Source organism: Aedes aegypti, chromosome 1 (assembly GCF_002204515.2).
Source record: "Aedes aegypti strain LVP_AGWG chromosome 1, AaegL5.0 Primary Assembly, whole genome shotgun sequence".
In the NCBI taxonomy this organism is placed as follows: Eukaryota; Metazoa; Arthropoda; class Insecta; order Diptera; family Culicidae; genus Aedes; species Aedes aegypti.
Window position 1 is genome coordinate 70,169,233 of NC_035107.1, and position 14,951 is coordinate 70,184,183.

At 35.1% G+C, this 14,951-nt stretch overlaps 1 protein-coding gene across 17 annotated transcripts in view; it reads right to left on the reverse strand.

Annotated features, from left to right (window-relative positions):
- LOC5565116 (neurobeachin) overlaps nt 1-14,951 on the reverse strand; it is a 415,182-nt gene that overhangs the window by 112,788 nt on the left and 287,443 nt on the right. The gene's annotated exons all lie outside the window — the stretch shown is intronic.

Genomic DNA, 14,951 nt, shown 5'->3' on the forward strand with positions numbered 1-14,951 from the left:
TAGTGGTGGTAATGTGGTGGAATTTTCTGCGTAAATCTCCCCTGTTCTCCATTTGTCGGGTAGTCAAATATTCGGCGAACGATGTGAAAATTAAGCCCTCTTGTTTGCCAAGCACCAACAATTTTGTTCTGATAATGATCGTATTTTTTCGTGATGGTGGCACTTTTTCATCAGCATTTAATCAGCTCAAATGTTAGTAAAGCAGATAGATTTTGGAAAGAGGGAAAACATCTTTCTCTGCTAATCAGGATTACAATTTCTCAAGGGATAACAAATAACAATTCATAAAATATTTAAATAAAAAAATAATTTAAAATGAAAATACAACAGAATTTTCCTTGGAAATTCAACAGCATTTCCCTTGGGAATTCAACAAAATTTCCTTTGGAAATTTCCTTGAAAATTCAACAGAATGTTTCTTGGAAATTCAGAAGAATTTTCTTAGGAAATTCAACTTTTCTCGGTAATTCAACATAATTTCCCTTGGAAATTCAACAAGATTTCCGTTGGAAATTCAACAAAATTTCTCTAGGAAATTTAACAGAATTTCCCTAGGTAATCCAACAGAATTTCCTTTGGAAATTCAACAGAATTTCCCTTGGAAATTCAACAGAATTTCCCTTGGAAATTCAACAGAACTTCCCTAGGAAATTTATCAGAATTTTCCTTGGAAATTCATCAGAATTTCCCCTAGAAATTCATCAGAATTTCCCTTGGAAATTCAGATGAATTTCCCCTGAAAATTCATCAGAATTTCCCCTGAAAATTCATCAGAATTTCCCTTAGAAATTCAGATGAATTTCCCCTGAAAATTCATCAGAATTTCCCCTGAAAATTCATCAGAATTTCCCCTGAAAATTCATCAGAATTTCCCCTGGAAATTCATCAGAATTTTTCCTGGAAATTCATCAGAATTTTCCCTGGAAATTCATCAGAATTTCTCCAGGAAATTCATCAGAATTTTCCCTGGAAATTGACTAGAATTTTCCCTGGAAATTCATCAGGAATTTCCTTGGAAATTCATCAGAATTTTCCCTGGAAATTCATCAAAATTTCCCATGAAAATTCATCAAAATTTTCTCTGGAAATTCATCAGAATGTTCCCTGGAAATTCATCAAAACTTCCCCTGGAAATTCATCAAAATTTCCCTTGGAAATTCATCAGAATTTCCATTGGAAGTTCATCAGAATTTCCATTGGAAATTCATCAGAACTTCCCTTGGAAATACATCAGATTTTCCCTTGGAAATTCTTAAAAATTTCCCCTAGAAATTCATCAGAATTTCCCTTGGAAATTCATCAGAATTTCCCCTGAAAATTCATCAGAATTTCCCCTGAAAATTCATCATAATTTCCTCTGGAAATTCATCAGAATTTTTCCTGGAAATTCATCAGAATTTTCCCTGGAAATTCATCAGAATTTCTCCAGGAAATTCATCAGATTTTCCCTCGGAAATTCATCAGATTTTCCCTTGGAGATTCATCAATAAATTCTCCTGGAAATTCATCAGAATTTTCCCTGGAAATTCATCAAAATTTCCCCTGAAAATTCATCAAAATTTTCTCTGGAAATTCATCAGAATTTTCCCTTGAAATTCATCAGAATTTCCCCTGGAAATTCATCAGAATTTTCCCTGGAAATTCATCAGAATGTTCCCTGGAAATTCATCAAAACTTTCCCGGAAATTCATCAGAATTTCCCTTGGAAATTCATCAGAATTTCCCTTGGAAATTCATCAGAATTTCCCTTGGAAATTCATCAGAATTTCCCTTGGAAATTCATCAGAATTTCCCTTGGAAATTCATCAGAATTTCCCTTGGAAATTCATCAGAATTTCCCTTGGAAATTCATCAGAATTTCCCTTGGAAATTCATCAGAATTTCCCTTGGAAACTCATCAGAATTTCCCTTGGAAATTCATCAGAATTTCCCTTGGAAATTCATCAGAATTTCTCTTGGAAATTCATCAGAATTTCCCTTGGAAATTCATCAGAATTTCCCTCGGAAATTCATCAGAATTTCCCTCGGAAATTCATCAGAACTTCCCTTGGAAATACACCAGATTTTCCCTTGGAAATTCATCAGATTTTCCCTTGGAAATTCATCAGATTTTCCCTTGGAAATTCATCAGATTTTCCCTTGGAGATTCATCAATAAATTCTCCTGGAAATTCATCAGAATTTTCCTTGGAAATTCTTCAGACATTTCCTTGGAAATTCATCAGAATTTTCCCAGGAAATTTATCAGAATTTTCCAAGGAAATTCATTAGAATTTTCCCTGGAAATTCATCAGAATTTCCCTTGGAAATTCATCAAAATTTTCCCTGGAAATTCATCAGAATTTTCCCTGGAAATTTATCAGAATTTCCCCTGGAAATGCATCAGAATTTCACCTGGAAATTCATCAGAATTTCTCTCGGAAAATCATTGGAATTTCCCTCGGAAAATCATCAGAATTTCCCTACGAAATTCAACAGAATTTCCCTAGGAAATTCAACAGAATTTCACTTGGAAATTCAACAGAATTTTACTTGGAAATTCAACAGAATTTCCCTAGGAAATTCAACAGAATTTCTCAAGGAAATTCAACAGAATTCCAAAAGAAATTCTGATGAATTTCCAAGGGAAATTCCTTTGAAGCATCTTTCATCATGAAAATCTCTTCAACAACCCAAAGTAAAACCGTAGAACAATACTGCTAAATTTATGATTGAGTAAAGAAACTTTTGTCACTTCCAACACATTCCTACGATTGCATCCGAGCCAAAACTGTGATGACACTTTCGAAAAAAGGGTGTTAGGTTTATTCGAGAGGACCCATTCTCTGACAGTCGTCAGTCAGAACCAGTTTCGATCATCACCATCACATGCTTTGGTGCTTTATAAAGTACGAACGAACGAAAGGCTCATTGGGGATAGCGGGAGGCTGCTTATGGCTCCCATATCCAAAAGCCCTCAATTCAGACTCAAAGTGATGACGAGAAGCTTGTGTTTGCAATTTTCCTACGTTGGTGTTATGTTCGGATATCTCATAAATATTTATGACGCCACCCCCAGCCACATCTGCTTGTGGACGGATGCCCGGAAGAGGATTTCCTCGCTCGGTCGGTTGGCGACAGGACTGGTAATGCTAATTTGAGGATTTAGGGGCTACTTTATTGCGAGTTTTTAAAAAGGCTCTATTTCCAATAGAAGATCTATGAATCTATCTCCTTCAAAATAGTAAAAATTAATTCCTCAGGAGTGCTTCCCAGAATTCCGTTGAATATAGTTTAAATCAATTCCTCCAGAAGTATCCAAGAAGTAATATGTTGAGAAATTTCTTTCAATTCTGCAGATGAATTTTTGGTGGTGTTCTTAGAGGTAAGTATTCATAAGTGAATTAAAGTGATAAAGGAAGCATTGGATGAAATCCTGGAAGTATCTATAGAATAATTATCTATGTAGTTTTGGAAGTATTCCAGTTTGTTTGAAGAAATCCTGAGACAAATCATTATACTTTTTCCTAGGGAACTTACAGGATTAATTCCTAGACAAATCAATGCCATATGCTTCAGATATATTTTTATAGTAAATAAAATTTCTAAAGGAATATGTTGAGAAAATTTTGTACAGTGGTTTTATTTAGATATCTTCAGTATTTCAAAGATATCTTAAGAAAACAAATGTAAACAAATTACAAGAAATAGTAGACTTTTGAAGTGATCTCTAAAAATATATTATTTTTTAATGGAATTCCTGTTGTAATCTTTGACCGAGTTCAAGTAGTGATATAGTGAACAAAATTTAAAAAATATGCGGTGGAATTCACGAGGTTATCATTCTAGACGAATATTAGAAGGAATCCTTATAAACTTCCTATAGTTTATTCTTTGCTAGAATTACTGGAACAATTCATGAAGCAACTCTTTGTGTTATGAAAAAAATTCTGACAAGATTCCAAAGAAGCATTCCCAAAAGATATGTTGAGTTGTTGCTGACGATTTGCTGGAGAGATTGGAGGTACTCCGAGGAATGAATTCGGAAAAAAAAACACCAGAGTGATTATTGAAGAAATCTTTTATAGAATCAAACGAAAAACATCTTGAAGAATCCCAACAGAAATATGTGGAGCTTTTTTTTAAACAAATTCTTTGACGTATTCTTCGAGGAATTCCAGATCCTTGGAACTTTTTGGGTTTTAACATAGATTATCGCAGAATATGTTGCGAATTGTTGATAAAATCTACGAACTATTTTTGATAGGGTTTTCTGCAAAAGCCTTGTTTTTAAATGAATTCCAAAAATTGTTGAATAAATAATTTTTTTCAGTTTTAAATTCTTTGAACGCTTCTTGGGAAGTTCTTTGGCAGAGGTCTGATTTTAAGGTGGACTCCAAGTATTATTAAAATAAGCTTATCATGATGCAATTTTATATAAATATTAATACTGAAAACAATTTTTTAAATTTCTTAGAAATATTTTAACATTTTTGTAGCAAACTTGATAATTTTGAATTCTTTTTTCCCTCTCCTCCCTGACTACGCCCTTAAATAAATTACTGGGTAAATTATTAAAGAATTCCTCAATGAACATCTAGGAAAAGATACGAAACATCCTAGAAAAAGCCACGAAACAATCGTTGTATGAGCTTCCAAAGAAATTCCATTGTAAAATTCAAGAAACCACTGAAGGTCATTCCTAGTTGTTTTCTACATTCCTGGAGGAGAACTGAGGACATTTTTGAGAAATGCAAGAAACAATCTTTGGAGAAATCTGGATTAATTCCTCAGGAAATACCTGAAGTAACCTGAAGGAAATTTCAGATAATCACCAAGTGTTCTCTGTCGCACTTGTCCCAGGAAATACAACCGAAATTTAGTTTAATATTAACAATACCTTTTAAATGACGCTTAGAGATTGTATCTTAAGATATTTTGCAAATTGTTTTGAATTGCTCCATGAATTAACTTCCCTTCTGTTCTGGCAGCCCTGCCGCCTCGGTGAGACGTGAGCCGTGAGCGATAGATGACAGCGACAGGTGATAAAGAAGGACAAGGAGAGATGACAGATAGTAGGACTGTCGCAGGTGTAAAAAAGAACATAGATAAGAAACGAAAAGTTAGATTTAGTTGAATGCCTGCAAGTTCGCGGTAAATTATTAATAGAAGGTAAAAATAGTTTGGTTTGTGGACAAGTAGATACTCAAGAAAAATTGTAGGTAAGAGGTATTGTATTAAACAAGAAATTGGAGTCAATCACCAGTAAGTTTGAAAACTACAGTTAGAAACAGAACCAATGAAACAAAAATTCTTCTAGTTAGCCTCAAACGATTAGAAATGAGATATACGATCGACAGATAACGGACTCACAAACTGTTTAAGACATGTAGTTAACACTGTACACCGCCGGAAAATACTGTAAGATGTGATGTGTAACGCACTAAATTTGTGCACACTGAAGCATAAAATTTATTTACAATTACAGTTTGATCTGCCAAATTAAAAAGGCCGATTTACAAAAATCGTTTGTGCTGCTGCCTTGATCCGAACATCTGCCTTGAAAAATATCTCCAGAAAATCGTGATGAAATGGAACCTATCACTAGAAAAAAAACATCCAGAGATAACCTCGAGAAATCTAAAAAAAGTCAAATAGAGAATTTTCCAGAAATTCTACTTATTTTGCTCCTTTCAAGAGTTTTCAGAGCATTCAGGATTTCTGAAACTTATTCTTCTGTAGAGTAAGAACACAACACAAATATATTAGAGCCTATAATAATTTTAAAGTCTTCATGTTAGGACGATAAATCAATTGATGAAGCTTTTAGCAATAAATATCAAGAACATTCCGGATATATTTATAAAAAAATGTCAGCAATTCTTGCGAAAATTTGTGAACTATTTCAACATGAATCTTTGAAAAATTTCACCGAGAATACTTTCAAGAATTTCTCTAGGTAACATTTTTCGAAGAATCGCCAACTATATTGAATTTGTAAAGAATACGCGTCTTGTCGGATTCATTCAGGAGAAATATCTCAAAAGTTCTACTGGTGTAAATTTAGGAATTTCCCTACGGACTTCTCAATGATTACGCTGCCCTTCTACGCTTACTTGTCCCATGTTTTATGCAAATCTTATGAAACGCGGGACAATTATGCGTATTTAGAACGGCAGCTCATCCAACAAGTTTTCCTGAAATTCTACTGAGGAATCCTTAAGAAGTTCCTCAAGAAATTAGTAATGGGATTTTAGGAATGAATGTTGTTCTATTTTATTCAAATTTAGATAAAAAGTTTTGTTTTTGGAGAATAATTAAGTAATTTGTTACAAAAGTTCAATTTCTGGCATTTTTTGAATTTTGTTTTCCTTTATTTCTTTCAAAATTTATATTGACATTTTCTTTACTGCAGAAACTTTAAGAAAAATTAATCCAGCGATATTTCTTGAAATTTATATTTTGACGATACCATAAAGAATTTAAGGAAAGAGATTCTTGAAATTCACAAAATGTTACTTCTGAAATTCTGGAGCAATTCTGATATTAATTCCTTTCAGAACTCCTTCTGGTGTTTTTTAGGATTTCTTAGCAAAGTTCATGTAAAAGTTTCAGATGGACTCTCTGGAAGTATGTGCAAATAATCTCAAGAGGAGCAAAGGGGGAATCTATGACATTTGGTCGAAAGACATTTGGTCGAATGACATTTAGTCGAATGACGTTTGATCGAAAGTACATTTGGTCGAACGGACATTTCGTCGAATGGACATTTGGTTGTAACTATACCTTTACAACAGAAAAAATATGATATTTAGTCGAATCGATATTTTATGGAATGGGTAGTGGTCGAATCTAAATTATATGACACCAAAGTTTTAAGTTTAGTCTGACTATCGTCGAGAGTAGCATTTTGTCGCCAATACAAGAGTGATTAAAAGGTTTTGTTATTCAATTTGATGAACGCTCTCCCAACATATTGATCAACCTCTTGCGTTTTTGACGTTTCATGCTGCTTTTTCGTTCAGGCATGTTCTGATGTTCTATGATTCGAGCTAAGCTGATCTTAAATGGAAGCAACTTATGTCACCTCAGTCAACTCGTCTTCCCATTCCCGAAACATAGAATTAGCATCGTTTTCATTTTTAATAATTCAAAGCTTCTACTGCTAACTCAGTTATTCACCCGAGGACATCAACACTGTCAGCAAAGCCATATATTTGCTTGAGGAATGTTATTAAGCTGGAAGTCACAAAAATCCAATTGACCATAAGTAGAGTTACCGACATTTATCATTCACTTCGCCATAAAGGTTTTCGTTACGGTGTGCCACCGTCATAACCACCGCGCTGCATTTGTGAACGAAAAGCGAGGTTTTTTCTGCAGTGTTGTACAAAATACAACAACGCGACGACTGAAGTGTTAAACTCTGATTTCTGCATTCAAAATCTTACCCACGTCCGTAACCTGCAAGACCCGAAATTCAAAGAAAGATCCCGATCACACTCTCCGAATTCTTCCATCAGATGAAGATCAGCAATTCATTATGAAGAACGATGACATTTCAAAAGAAAAATAAATAATAAAAACATTTTGTTCACATCGTTGAGTAATGAAATAACTCGTTGAGCAGTTCTTTTTAGAATGATGATATTTTCAAAGAATAACAAATTCACTAGCGCTAAATATTTTAGTAAATGTACAAAAAACTACTTCTAAAAAGTTCATTCGAATAATCATCATAATCCTAGATTTTGGCATAACTTCAAGTTATTATGAAATTTTAAATAAGACTACAAAAATACCACATTTTTATTCAGCAAAGTTAATGATTCAGATTATTTAAAAGAATACGTTATCATACAAACTTTAAAAAAAACTTAGAAAATAATCAATTTTACCAAGTGATCTTTCAATAAACCATTTGGAAATAAGATTTCAAACAAATTTCCGATCAACTAAACGTTATTCTACAAAAATAAATGTTCCAAAGCAATTCGACCAAATGTCCATTCGACCAAATGTCCATTCGACTAAATGTCCTTTCGACCAAATGTACTTTCGACCAAATGTCATTCGACCAAACGTCATTCGACCAAATGTCAATCGACGAAATGTCTTAAAGCCGCAAAGGGGCTATTGCTGCTCTCATTTTTTCTTAAAAGTTCAGAAAATTTTACGTAAACTGTCAAATTTTCAGCGATGTATGTTTTTTAGTTTTTGAGAAATATATTTTTTTTTTGAAAATAAAAAATCAGTCATTTTTTATCGGCACACACTGTAGATCTCAGCGCATTAGTGCGTCTGAATAGTTGAAATTTTAAGCTTTCATTCCATAAAAAAAGATTGGAAATCGGTTGAGCTGTTCAAAAGTTATGATTTTTATTAAGCATTACAAATCTAATGCGCTGAGATCTACAGTGTGTGCCGATGAAAAATGACCGATTTTTTATTTTCAAAAAAATATATCTCAAAAACTAAAAAACATACATCGCTGAAAATTTGACAGTTTACGTAAAATTTTCTGAACTTTTAAGAAAAAATGAGAGCAGCAATAGCCCCTTTGCGGCTTTAAGACATTTCGTCGATTGACATTTGGTCGAATGACGTTTGGTCGAATGACATTTGGTCGAAAGTACATTTGGTCGAAAATTTTTGTGAAATTTTATATTTTTCCCGAAAAGTCAAAATCTTTAGCCTTCATTTCGTCCAAAAAGATTGAAAAACGGTTCAAAAGTTATAATTTTTTTTAAATAAATATTTTGCAAAATCGCGATTTTTCTGGTCACCCTATTTCGGAAATGGTCACCCTAATCAAAAAATCCAAAAATACGTGTATCCTTATTTTGGATAAGGAACAAAATAGCAAATTTGCACGGAATTCGGAGACCCACTAGATCGGTTTTTCATGGAATGGCTGTATATATAAAATCAGAAAGGTATTCTCGAAAAAATCAAACATTAATCGCTGAAAAACCCCACATGGTATCTTTGGAAAACTCCAAAACAAATACTTGAAATGGTTTAAGGAGGTGTCTAATACATACCGCCTACGTAACTCAGAGAATTGTCCACTAAAAAATGTCTGGTTGGATTATTTGAGAATCTTTGAGAAAAAACTTTTTAGTATAATCTTCTATCTTCTGTCTATATATATATAAATAGAAATGGAGGGCTGTTTATATGTCACAAAATGGCTTGAGAACGGATGAACGGATTGACGTTAATTTTCCACTGTTGCACTCGACAGGGGATCCGACGAGGAAAAAGTATAGGAAAGTCAGCGGAATAATCGAGAAAACGGGAGAAGACTAATGTGTCATTTCGTACGAGGATTACTTGACGTTTCACAAAAGTCTACTTGATGACAAGACGAAGTTTGCCGGGACCGCTGGTATTCATAAAACATATTTTGCAATTCCGTTGTAAATCAATCAACTTTTCATTGAGAAGTTGATCAACATACCGGCCTACTTTTGCTACCAAAAGAAACAGTGCTGAAAAGTGCTACTTTTCAGCACTATTTTCGGTTTTGCCTCGTTGGATAAATGTACAACTCGTGCTGAAAAAATCATCATTTTGCAACTCGTTGCATAAATAATTATTTTGCAATTTCTCATCATAATAGGCTATTTTTCATTACCACAATCTGTCATAGAACGGTATCAACTGATTTCAGTTGCGTAATAACTCATTACGCAAATGTCTTGAATTGCGTAATGTACCATTACACAACAATTTTCTGAAAATGCAAAGTAATGATAAACGCAACCTAATATGATTTCTGATATATTCAAGTGGGCTTTCACAAAATTGCAAAAAATGTTGTACGCAACTCGTTGCAGAACTTGATTTTTACAGCACTCGTCGTAATTTTCCAACTCGACAAGCCTCGTAGAATAAATGTACGACTCGTGCTGTAAAAATAATTTTTCTGCAACTTGTTGTTAAACTACTAATGCTCTTGGCGTATTCATTGGGTCTTTTTAAATCTCATTTTTGTTGGTTCCTGATTGTTCTCATTTTGATTCCTGTTCAATCTCTTTTCGGTATTTTGCTTTAATGTGGTCTCTAAAGTTTCTATTTTTCACACCCTCAGTCGCCACCAGCCCTGGTGGTTAGTGTCGCTGATGTCGAACCGGCTTCCGGCCGGAGAGTTTTGATTTTACTTCATCTGATGAAAATATGCTTTTTGGGGGTTCAAGTGTTCAGATAATTCAAATTCGAAGCTACGCAGCCAGAGGATTTCGTCCGATCTGTTGTCGGTTTTAGACGAGGTTAGTAATATGGTTGGTGGTGGTAGTTCAAAAACTTCAATTATTGATTCGGATATGAAGCTGTTTATTCGAATGATGGGATTAAATTATGATTCCTCTCGGACCATTCAGCGAGCGTTTGTTATGAAGTGCCATTCATGGAATATGATGCTGTTGTGATGCACCGGGCAATAAAACTAGAGAAATAAAAGGCTCATGAAACCAGGCAACCGCAACAATGCGCCATTCATGGTGGAATTTGTAACTTTTGAATGAATAATGCGGGTGACTGAAACGAAAAAAAAACTACGGAGCACAGTTCCACAACGTAAACAGAAAGAGGATGGAAGAGGATGCAGAGAGACGAGAGGGTGAAACAAATCGTGCACAAATAAAAGGATGCAGCAAGCTAAATATAGCACACACATACATTCAAAAGCGATAAAACAACAACGGTCAACAATTTGATGAATATTTATAAGTGGATAACAATGGTCGTTATTAAAGTTTTATACTGTGTTAATCAGATCATTGTTTTATATGTTTGATGGTGTTGTACACTATACAGTGTCCTAGCATTGGAGTATTCTGGATACTAGAGTTGAGCCAGCTTAACAATTATAAAGTCTAATCCCTTTTTTAGTAAAAATAAAAGTGTAAAACAAAACAAAAAAAAATGGTACGGTTGCCTTACGAAGAATATTTTCTTGTAGTTTTATACCAGGATTATATTAGAACCTCAAATACTGTCTACTACTTATAGTCTGCCGTGAATCGCAAGTCAGTCCCATCTGTAAAAAGTAGGCATTGAGAAAATGGGCTGTGAAGTTTTCAAACTCGTTTTCCACACGAACATTTCAAAATTTCCAGAGGATTGTAACATGTTCCAATCCTTATGAAACTTTCACAACTTGCTTTTCAATACGATATCTCTCCGAGAAAAATATAAAGATCATCAAAACAAGTTACATTTTTGTGTTCCATGGTGCGAAAGTCTGTAGTGGGACTGATATGCGATTACTTTCCATTATGGGACAATTTGACTTGCTGTTTTTTTTTTCTAATTTTTCCGAACAAATCATATTATTTCATTAGTGCAGCTGAAAGAGCATTGGAACACGCAGCGAACTGGACTACCAAATTTCATACATTTTGCCTTATGAAAGGTGGAACGATTATTGCAATACGAACGCTTTATATATCGTTTTAACATCACTCCACTTCAAGGCGTCGATAGGCGCGTGGTGTACGCTCGGGCCTATCGATCGCAAGGTTCTTGGTTCGATTCCAGGTTGCCGCATACACGTTTTTTGTTTACAAATTCTGGTTTCATAAGGCAAATTTATGAATTTCAACCCGATTTCTTGTGGCGAATTTTCATAAGGGGTTCCTATGTTTATCGATAGTCCATTTGCCTGAGTGAAGAGATGTTGAAAACTAAACTCGACTCAATTTTGCCGAAAATGCAGATGGGACTGACTTGCGATTCACGGCAGTATTGTTCTTCCAATTCTGTATCGGTCCATGATCGGCAATGTTTCGCAAGTTGTAACAAGCTTGATAAATACCAGCTGCGAAGAAGAGTCACAAATAGAAAGCGATGATAAAACCACAGACAAACAGACGTAACTTCTTCTTTTTGGCGTTACGTCCCCACTGGGACAGAGCCTGCTTCTCAGCTTAGTGTTCTTATGAGCACTTCCACAGTTATTAACTGAGAGCTTACTATGCCAGTGACCAATTTGGCATGTGTATATCGTGTGGCAGGTACGAAGATACTCTATGCCCTGGGAGTCGAGAAAATTTCCAACCCGAAAAGATCCTCGACCTGTGGGATTCGAACCCACGACCCTCAGCTTGGTCTCAGACGTAACACTTAGAACAAATCTCGATCAAAATGATAGTCCCGAGGACATGTACGCCCGATGCTAAAATCGGTGTGTTTGGCCGACGGGCCAACAGATGGCAGTAGTGTGTAAACGTCAAACACGAACATATAATCAAAGTTGTAACAGTACACGATAAACAGACTCTCATGATGTGTTGCGGATCATGATATTCAGATTTCTCACAATTCAACCCCTGCTAATGAATTATAGCAGCTTTATGATTGGCCCAAAGTTGCTGGTTTTGCTATCCTTCAGACAATTTGTGGATCGCCTTCAACTAAACTTAAAATGTAGCTAGTTGATACACGCTCAAAAAACACTTCTGGAAAACGTGAACTGTCAAAAATACACAGCAAACTACCATCATGTTTACATGAACGTTCCCAGAACTAGGCAACGCGTTCACACAAACATGATCGGTGTATTTTTGCTTGTTGACGAGTTCACGGATGCGAGAACGGATTTTTTTCTGTGTACGGTAGACTGCATACACCTATCCAGTCTCTGGAGTCGATTGTTTTATGGATTCTGGAAGTAAAGCCTGTCCACGATAAATTTCGGACACGGATGGCGGGTGTACCACAGAAAGTTCGAGAATTTTACAGAAAGAAGGATTAACATCCTTGTCAACTGTTTATTTTGTAGATATAACTCTTTTATTCTGAAATAAACAATTGTTTTTGTTGAATTATGAGTAACTTTTTTTTGCTGCCATTATTTGGGTGTCCGAAATTTAACGTGGACAGGCTTTATCCTCTGAAAACTCATTTGTTTTAGGATTCTGAGAGCATTTTCTAAGAATGCTGAGGAGAATCTACTAGGTTTTTAGAGGCATCCTTCAATGCTTCTGGAACATTCCTCCACGATTCCTCCAAGGATTCTGGGAGCAATCTGGAGGAATTCTTATTGGGATGGATTCTGGAGTCCTATAAGGATTGTGGAAGAATTCTCAGAAGGTCCTGGAAGCATTTTGAATGAATTAAACATTTCCTAAGAATTCGGGAAAGAACCTCCAAGATTTCTGAAGGCATCCTCTAATATATATGTAAGCATACTTTATAGATTCAGAGACCATTTTTAAGTAGCCATCCTCTATATCTAAAAGATTGGGAAGCATCTAGGAAGGACTCTGGAAACATCCTGCAATAGTCTGGAAGTTTTTTTTTTTAAGATTTTTGTACCACCTTACAAAAATGATAGAATTTTTCGACGGTTCTGGAAGCATAACTTTTTAATATTCACGAAGCATCCAGGAAGGGTTCTAAAAACATCTTGGAAAGGTCCTGAAAACCTCATGAAAGCATTTTCCAAAAAAGTGTCTTCAAAGGATGCTGGAAGCGTTTTTTAAAGTTTCAGAGAAGAACTTCTAAGGTTCTTACAATGCCTTCAAGGATTCTGGAAGCATCCTCCAAGGATTGTGGAAGTATCCTCCAAGGCATCTGTGAGCAATCTTTAGGAATTTGTTACAAATATTTTGTTGCAATAAATGTCAAATTTTGAATTTGAGATAATTATTTTTAATGTCTAGATAATGTAAAAATGTCCCTTGGAAGGCAATTAAAGCTAGAATCTAGACTAGATAATATACTGAAGATCACTCCAATTTTGCAAAACGTGTTATATTTTACTATATTGTTGAGAATTATGGATAGTTAGATTTTCTTTGTTCTGTTTGAACAGTTTTCCAAGCGTCAACAACGATTGTTTATCGCTTTCCGTAAATCAATAAATAAAACTTAACTTCAACTAAAAACTTTGGTGAAAATTTGCCTTGAATTTCTTACAGCAGATCCGAAAGGTTAACCTTCACGATTTTACTGAAGCAGTGTTGCCAGCTGATGAATAATTGTGTACCCTTCATAAAACAGGGTAAAACTGGACATTTGCTGCACTGCTGAACACTCGATTTTACCTTTTTGGGAATTTGGGATTCTGAGCTTTTCTCTATTATGTTTAAACAGTGCTGCCACCTACATTTATCGTTAGGTTGTGTGTCAAGCAACGCCTACAACACAAAACCTTCAAATATAATTTACACAGCTTTTTTGATTACGGTTAAGCAATGTTGCCATTCAGAATTTGGAGTTACGAATGGCCATTCTGGAGCCCCTTCGAAATATTCTTAAACTTTGCTAAATACCTTGCATCAGCATTTTGTCTTCTTATCTTTGCATTGACAAACTTAATACGGCCCCAATTCATTTCCACGGAAGATTCCTTCTACGACTCTCCATACAATGGTCTTAAAGTACCCTTAACAGGATCGATAAATGAATGGATTTAATCGAAAATTCTTCTAGGGATTCCATCAGAAGTTCTTCTAGGGATTCCATCAGGAGTTCCTCTAACAAATCCATCAGAAGTTTCTCCATGGATTCCGTCAGGGGTTACTTCAGTGATTACATCTCGAATCCCTCCAGGATTCTTTCAGGAGTTCCTCTAGGGATTTCATCAGAAATTCCTTCAGAAATTCAACCTGAAACTCCACCAGGGTTTACATCAGATGTTCTTCTAGGGATTACATTAGTAATTCTTTTAGGGATTTCATCAAGAGTTCTTCCAGGGATTACATCAGGAGTTTCTATGGATATTGCACCAAAAGTTTCTTCCGAGATTCCATCTGGAACTCCTCCAGGGATTACATCAGAATTTCTTACATCAGGAGTTCTTCTAAGGATTATATTAGGAGTTTTTTTTTTGGGATTACATCAAGAGTTTCTCCAGGGATTCCATTATGAGTTCCTTTAGAGATGCCACCTGTAATTTTTCCAGGGATTCTATCAAGAGTTTATCTACGGATTTTTTCGAGAGTTCCTTGAAGTGTTTCAACA